Consider the following 8,761-nt stretch of genomic DNA (forward strand, 5'->3'; position numbering starts at 1 on the left):
TTACAAATCCACTGAGTGGTAGCATAGTCAAGACCGCATTTTACCAGCTTCTTTACAAGAATATCATGGGGCACCTTGTCGAATGCCTTGCTGAAATCAAGGTAGGCTACATCCACTGCGTTCCCTTCATCTACCATGCTTGTAATTCTGTCAAAAAACGAGATCAGGTTAGTCTGACATGACTTATTTTTCAGAAATCCATGCTGACTATTGGTGATCACAGCATTCCTTTCTAGGTGCTCACAGACTGTTTGCTTAATGATCTGCTCCAGAATCTTCCCTGGTATTGATGTCAGACTGACTGGGCGGTAATTATTTGGGTCCTCTCTTTTCCCCTTTTTGAAAATAGGTACAACATTTGCCCTCCTCCAGTCTGCCGGGACTTCGCCTGTTCTCCAGGAATTCTCAAAGATGACTGCCAGTGGTTCTGAGATCATATCTGCCAGTTTACTGCTAAAGCGGAACAAATCTCCCTCGGGTTTCCTGTAGATTGACTTTTGTTCTAATTCAGTGAGTTTTCCTGGTGGTAGAAGCAAAAAACCTCTTGGCATGGGACAAGTGGAAGTGTGGATGAACCCTGAATCAGACGACTGGTCCATGTAGCTCAGTTCTCTGTACACTGACTGGCAGTGACTCTCTAGAGTGTCAGGCACTGAGTGACTTAGGGCCAGTTACTACTTCTCAGCCAGACCTATCTCACAAGGTGAGGATAAAATGGGTCATAGAGGCTTTTCTGCCTCGGACGCCATCTTACAGTAATCCATCAAGATGACCAACACCAAGGGGAAGAGGAGGGGGACACGTTACATGTTCTCAAGACCCTTTTGCAAACATGATGTCGTCCCTCATGCCACCAACATGCACCTCTATAAGAAGGGTGACATTGTTGACATAAAAGTCATGGGCACAATTCAGAAAGGCATGCCCTACAAATGTTACCATGGCAAGACAGGAAGGGTATACAACATCACCCAGCATGCTGTGGGGATTATTGTGAACAAGAAGGTTAAGGGCAAGATTCTGGCCAAAAGAACCAGTGTGCGAATTGAGCATATTAAGCACTCAAAGAGCAGAGACAGCTTCTTGCGGTGTGTGAAAGAAAATGAAAGAAAGAAAAATGAAGGAAAGGAAAAGGGAATTTGGTTTGAATGAAAATGCTAGCCTGCTCCTCCAAGAGAAGCTCACTTTGTGAGAAACAACGGCAAGGAGCCAGAACTGCTGGAACCAATTCCATATGAGTTTATGGCATAGTTTATATGAACAAAATAAAATACCATGTTGAGGACCTAAAAAAAAAAAAAGGGGGGGGTACATAGAGAACCATGTGCTCTACCTTGAGCTCCTTGGAGGAAAAGGAGGGATACACACTAAATACAATCAATCAATCAATCAATCTCTCCTAGCCCTACCTAGAGATTGAACCTGGAACCTTCCATATGCAAAGCAGATGTTCTACTGCTGACTTATGGGCCTTCCTTGACTGAGCTACGGTCTTTCCCTTCCATTGGGTTGCGAACATGTCGCTTTGTCAACCGAACCAGTATTATGCAGAATAGTATAAGGAGCAGCTGGATGGATATGGTCTCCCATACTTCCATAAGTAGATTTGGGCTTCCATACCTCCATCTGCTTCCCAAGCAGTATTACACTTACACACAGCTGCATCAGGGCACACCCGTTTCAGAAAACATAATGACATCTCCACGACAATATACATTATTCTTCCATGTCAAAAAGGGATGTGCGCTGCACAGGGTCGTGGCAATGGCACCACCAAGTCTCTCAGCAATAATATGAGCCTGTCCTGTCAAGCTCTCTGCAAGGCTGAGTTATTTCCAAGTCTCCCCTTCTGCTCCACTGTATCTCTCTCTCTACACAATACAATTTTGTTGTGACCTGAGGGCTTATTTGCTGTTCCATGAGCAGTACCACATCACACAACCACCCGCTGTTACATATCCAGCCTCTTATCCAGCTCCTTCCCCAGAAGAAAAATTCTGCATGGTGCCACCCTTGCGGTCAAAATAATAGCTGGAACTTTTATGTGCCCAAACCAAAGCTTGTGAAACACAGTAGCCACTGACATATAATCTTTCTCTGGAAGACCTTGGCCTTAAGCTACAATTTGAGTGTGTGTGCCTGTAGGGAAAACAAGTATCTGGCAAACAGGAAAAAAGCAAAGGAGACAAAGGAAGGCCAATAACAGTTATACAAACTGACGTAAAATACAAAAGTCGCAGTGATATCAAAATAATCCCCCAATAAATACTCAAGACGAGACAGTTAAATCAGCCATGATAAAATGGGCACAAGATATTGGGTACAACATTATGTTTGAAGACTGGGAAAGGTTATGGACCACCGGTATGAAATTCACGGCATGTAGTGCCTTAAAAGAAAACATTATGAAAATGATGTACAGGTGGTACATGACCCCAGTCAAACTTGCAAAGATATATCATTTGTCTGACAATAAATGTTGGAAATGTAAGGAGGCTGAAGGAACATTCTTTCACCTTTGGTGGACATGCCCGAGGGTGAAGGCTTTTTGGGAAATGATTTATAATGAGTTGAAAAAGGTATTTAAGTATACCTTTCATAAGAAACCAGAGGCCTTCCTCCTGGGCATTGTAGGCCAGAGAGTGCCAAAGAAAGATAGAACTTTCTTTCTATATGCAACTACAGCAGCAAGAATTCTTATAGCCAAATACTGGAAGGCACAGGAGCTACCCACACTGGAAGAGTGGCACACGCAACTGATGGACTACATGGAACTGGCTGAAATGACTGGCAGAATCCGAGACCTGGGAGAAGAGGTGGTGGAAGAGGACTGGAAAAAATTTAAGGACTATTTACAAAAACATTATAAGTTATACGAATGTTGAGAATTTGCTAAGTTTTGAGAAAAACATGCTTCAGTATTGAGATTCGGAAATGATTGAAACTAAGTTATGACTGAAAAAAGTTTAATTTTTAGAGTAAATAATTAGATGATAACACAAAAACACATGAAACAAGGTATTAATTTGCTGTTTATTTTTATTGTAAAGAACGCAGGGATGGAGGATGTGGGGAAGTCCAGTTGATGATGAAAAAAAGATTTGGAAAAATGAATTTATTTCTGTTTAATTTTTTCTTTCTTTTTGTAAAATAGCTTTTGTTGTGCTATTGACGTTGTATTGACGATGTACTTTGACCTTGGAAAACAAAGCAATAAAAAATATTATATATAAAAAAAAATAATCCCCCAATAAAATAACAACGCATGCATTTTTCATTGGTTATCTGGAGGTTGATGGGCTGTCGTTCTTTATGTTAATTATGTAGCTTACAATAATTATTTTTACTGCTTCAATTTATTATGTATATTGCAGAATATTTTATATTACATGATTTTTTGAAATCCATTCTTGGTGTTGGGTGTAATAATAATAATAATAATAATAATAATAATAATAATAATATATTTATACCCCACCCATCTGGCTGAGTTTCCCCAGCCACTCTGGGCAACTCCCAATTGAGTGTTAAAAACAATACAACATTAAATATTAAAAACTTCCCTAAACAGGGCTGCCTTCAGATGTCTTTTAAAAATAGGATAGCTGCTTATTTCCTTGACATCCGATGGGAGGGCGTTCCACAGGGCGGGCACCACTACCGAGAAGGCCCTGTGTCTGGTTCCCTGTAACCTTACTTCTCGCAATGAGGGAACTGCCAGAAGGCCCTCGGTGCTGGATCTCAGTGTCCGGGCTGAACGATGGGGGTGGAGACAGGACCAAGGCTGTTTAGGGCTTTAAAGGTCAGCACCAACACTTTGAATTGTGCTCAGAAACGTACTGGGAGCCAATGCAGATCTCTCAGGACCGGTGTTATGTGGTCTCTGTGGCTGCTCCCAGCCACCAGTCTAGCTGCTGCATTCTGGATTCGTTGTAGTTTCCGGGTCACCTTCAAAGGTAGCCCTTTGCATTGCTTGGATTAGTGCATTGCAGTAGTCCAAGCGAGAGATAACTAGAGCATGCACCACTCGGGCAAGAAAGTATGTGGGCAGGTAGGGTCTCAGCCTGCATACCAGATGGAGCTGGTAGACAGCTGCCCTGGACACAGAATTGACCTGTGCCTCCATGGACAGCTGTGACTCCAAAATGACTCCCAGGCTGCGCACCTGGTCCTTCAGGGGCACAGTTACCCCATTCAGGACCAGGGAGTCCCCCACACCCACCCACACCCTGTCCCCCCAAAACAGTACTTCTGTCTTGTCAGGATTCAACCTCAATCTGTTAGCTGCCATCCATCCTCCAACCGCCTCCAGGCACTCACACAGGACATTCACCGCCTTCACTGGTTCTGATTTAAAAGAGAGGTAGAGCTGGGTGTAGAATTCTATACATACAGACAATGATGTAAAACACAACAATTCATCAATATTACAAATAGCAGATACATGAGATTGCTGTGATAATTACGCTGCTAAAAGATAATTGCTGTACAGAAAAATTATAAACTCACAGTATGAATTGTAGCAGGGCTAATGAATGCAATATTTCTTGTGCAATATTTTGAAGGCAACAGGTTGTTGAGTTCACTTACCTAGGACTAGAAGGAACTTTGTGAGTCCCTGAAGAAATTTTGCAGGAACATGACAATCCAAAATGGACCCATTATTAGGATACTTACCTTACTATCCTAGTCCTACATGCCAGGTAGTCCCAGGGTGGCCAGCTATGAATTGCCAAAGAAGAAGATTTGTGTTACCACCAAAAAGGACACTCAAAGAGGATAGCAATTTGCATAAAATCTGCCTAAAATTCATATTTATAGACAGAAATTCAGAAATGAAAACTATGATTTAAACAGAAATTCAATGCGTTACCATTGTGGGAAATGACCTTTGTGCCTGTTCTGTCAGCTGACCAGGCGCTGCTAATTGTTTATGGGCAACGTCCTGCTTCTTCTTCTTATGATAACCAGATTTAAATCAGATTTGGATGGGACAGCCTTCTAAGAGAAGACACCTTCAAACTGACAACTGTCCTCTGACGGCCTTTCAAAATAAAGGTGTATTCTCTGCAAAGTCGAACACAAGGCCACTCTAGGTAATCTGTCTATGAGACTCTATTAATGAAGAAGGGGTAAGGAAATGTACTAAATGCAGGAACAAAAAATGATGAAATCTTCAGACTTCCAGAGTAGACAATTTACTATCCAATGTCTCTTCAGTACTATAACACTTTTGTAAGCATTCCTCAAAGAGAAACCAAAAACTCTCCCCCACAACTTAAGAAAAAATCTGCATGGGCCTACCAACCAGATGGTCAAAAGAGTGGTCTGAATATGTATTTTCATTTATTTTTGAGATGCTATGGAAGAAAACATCTCTGTGATAGAACTGAATCAGAATTTTCCCAGTAGAAAAGTTATATTAATAAGAGCAACAAATTGTATTTTGTGCACATTTGTGGTGGTTTCCCCCCACTCCTATGTTGTCACTACTTCATTTGACCTGTCTTGTATCCCCAGCTTGGACACCTACTGCTGCTGCAATAGCTGTATTAAATGCAGTTGAACGAGTGTCTCAGATACCTATTGGGCAGCTTATTTTTTTGTTACTGTCCAGCAGAGTTATTGGTAGTTACACACATTGATAGGTGGTCTGCACTGAAAACCTCATCAACTGGTTAGTTGTTAATCAGTTTCCTTTGACGATTTCCCAAAGTCTGTGCAATAAACAACAAACTATTTTTGTGGTTTGTAATCTTTGTACTAAAGTGATAGCATGAATGTTTTCCATCCACGTTATGCATCAGTATTAGAGAAGCCTCCTGGGCCTTTTGCTACAAATGTAAATATAATCCTAGCATTGAAATTGCATTATATTGTATTGTATGCTGCAAGCAACAAAGTGGAACAATAAGACTGTGATAGACATGGACCGTCAGTCCCTGTTATTATGGCTGCAGGTCTCTTTCCCCTTAGTAGATTCTCAAGTGTTTTGTCCACTTTGGTTTCAAATTACTCAAGAAATTGTATTTTAACCAATTCTGTGGGAAGGAGATTCTGCAGTTCAACAGGCCTCCGCCATTAGGAAATGTTCCCAGTCACCCATTATTTGCAACTTCTTTCATTTTTTGTGGTTTTAAATTGGAAGGTTTTAAAATGAAAATAATCTTTCCTCTCAGTTTTGTTCTGTGTGTTTAATGACATTGAAGTGGCTAGCTGTCATGATTTGTTCTTTCTCAACGATGTCTACGAATTGTGTTGGATAATTCCATTTTAGTGAGGATATCAGCTGAAAGTAATCACTGGACAGTCTCAGTGGTCTAACCAGCTATGGGGAGGACAAGGGGAAGTGATACTAAAACCACACAATTAGTAAGAGGTTAATATAAATGTGTATGGGGTGTTAGGGAAGGGGTAGCAACTCTGGTGCGGGACACGTCATGCTCCTTCTGGGGTAGTTTGTCCACCTTTGGACCCCAACCTGGACTACGGCTTCCATCATGCCCATGCTGGCTGGGGCTGATGGGATGAGAATTGTAGTCCAAAACAACTGGAGTACACAAGGTTGGAGAAGACTTCCAAAGAAGATCAGAACTGGCTCTCTTCACACCTGCTCTTGCATTCATGCTAGAGATAACCACTCCAGAAATATTAGGGGGTAAATGTGGGCATTGGTCCATTACAAAAACATAGAAGTCAATTCCTTGCTGACCTCCAAATCCCTTTTAAGAAGAGATTACCTTCTAGAGGTGAAGCTGCCCCTGTTCCCAGGATCTAGTATGGATTTGGATCTTCCACCAGATTGGAAGAGGTCCATGCAATTCTTCTCCAGTCTAGTGGGGATGAGATCTTGTCCAGTAAGCTACAGGTATAGTGGCGAGTAGGTTTTGGGTTGTCAGTATCAGTTTCCCATCTGTAAGTGGGGAATAATAACTACCTACCACAAGGGATAATTGTTGGGATGAATGAGCTAATGATTGCAGAGCATTGGACACTAAAAATGGCACATAAATGATTAATGCTAAATAATTCTTGTAGATTGCTAGCAATTGGATTCTGGTCCAATTACTGCATTTTGGCATGCCTAAATTTTACATTTGTGTCTTCCCTTGATTAAAAGACTGAGAAATCTCTATTAGACTTAATGCTGTATTTTTATAAGATAAAAGGGATGTGCTAGTACCTAGCATCCAACCTTCCTCCTAGATTTACATCTTCTCATCTAATCATTGCCTGTCATTGTGCCAAATAGTATTAGTAGCTGTTGTCAGACAAGTCTAGCTTAGTAAATGGCAGTGCCTATTCAAGAGTCCTGCATATGGTAATATACATTTAATACCAGTCTTTCCCCAAAAGCAAAACTTTCAGTTTCCCATTTCTCACTCAGGCAAATACTAGACTCTGATGAGTTCTGACACATTGCTATGCTAAAGATGACAAGGGATAAATTTCCCTCAAACAGCTTCAGTTTTTACACATAATTTGTCATAGTGTATGGGAGCAGGCTAGCCCCAAAATGTACAGAGCTATACTTAGGTTAGATTATTGCATAAATTTCCTATTCTTATGACAAGGAGCCAAACTGAAGTGAAAAAAAATATTAGTAAGATCCCAGTGGAAAACATTTAAGTGGTTAGACAAAATAGCTACAGTGAAAAGGACACTTTTACGTAAACCCTCTAGTTTGGAAGAAATTAAAAGCAATGATCACAAGATATACCTATAGGGTTGAGTCCCCTGGAGATGGCCCACTTAGATCATGTTCCAAGTGAGACTGCCTTTGTTGAAGCAATGTTCAGCTCATGAAAAGGGAAAACTACTGGATCTAATCCACAGTGACTTTGCTTTCAGGATATGTAAAACCTCAAACCTAATTGCAAGTAGATGCTTCTGATAAAACATCCACTATGAGGTGGTAACTGATGAAAGCATGGGTCATGGTGACTTCTAGGGCTGTGCACTGGCTCTGGACAAATCCTAGATCTGGAACTGAATTGGGCAAATACAGGTCAATATGGGATTTTCCCAGAGCAGGTCACACAGGGGCAAAAGAAGGGGGTACGGGGGGGGGGTTTGCAGTCTGCCCTGGCTGTCACCCTGACGAGGGGTGACAAAATGGCGGGTGGCACTTGTCATTGCAGGGCCTGCAGCGTGCATGAGGCATGCGTCTTGGTGCCCGCAGGCTCCATGCTGTCCACCCGCTGCCTCCCCCCCAGCCGTAGGGTGCCTGAGGCCCCGCTGCGTGCCCCATCCCTGTGGGCGCCCATAGGGACGAGCCGTGCCGTGGCACCCATAGGGATGGCAGGGGGCAGCCCTCTGGGCGGTTTGCCCCACTCCTGGGCACGCCACCCCAGGGGTCCGAGAGGCTTCGTCCACTGCTCAGGTCACAGCAGCCCCAGGGCAGCTCCAGCCAGAGTAATCTGGGACTGCTAAAGGACTCAGATTGATTCTGAAATTGGTATGGATCATCCCAGGTAGACTCAAGCCCAATCTAGGGTGCTTAATCTGGCAAAGCCCTAATAAGTTTACCACATCAAAAATGAATATGGAAATCTGGCTTTCTTTTAGGAAACAGATGTCATAGAACCATAGAAATGGAAGGGATCAAGATGGTCATCTAGTCCAGTGTTCCCCAACCTTGGGCCTCCAGCTGTTTTTGGACTACAACTCCCATCATTCCTCACTAGCAAGACCAGTGGTCAAGGATGATGGGAATTGTAGTCCAAAAACAGCTGGAGGCCCAAGGTTGGGGAACACTGAT

General features: G+C 42.4%; 1 pseudogene; it reads left to right on the top strand.

The window, feature by feature from the left end:
• The first annotated feature begins 631 nt into the window (after positions 1-631).
• On the top strand, positions 632-1,301 carry LOC114596724 (large ribosomal subunit protein eL21 pseudogene; annotated as a pseudogene).
• The last annotated feature ends 7,460 nt before the right edge of the window (positions 1,302-8,761 follow it).

This window comes from Podarcis muralis, chromosome 6 (genome assembly GCF_964188315.1).
Source record: "Podarcis muralis chromosome 6, rPodMur119.hap1.1, whole genome shotgun sequence".
Taxonomy (NCBI): Eukaryota; Metazoa; Chordata; class Lepidosauria; order Squamata; family Lacertidae; genus Podarcis; species Podarcis muralis.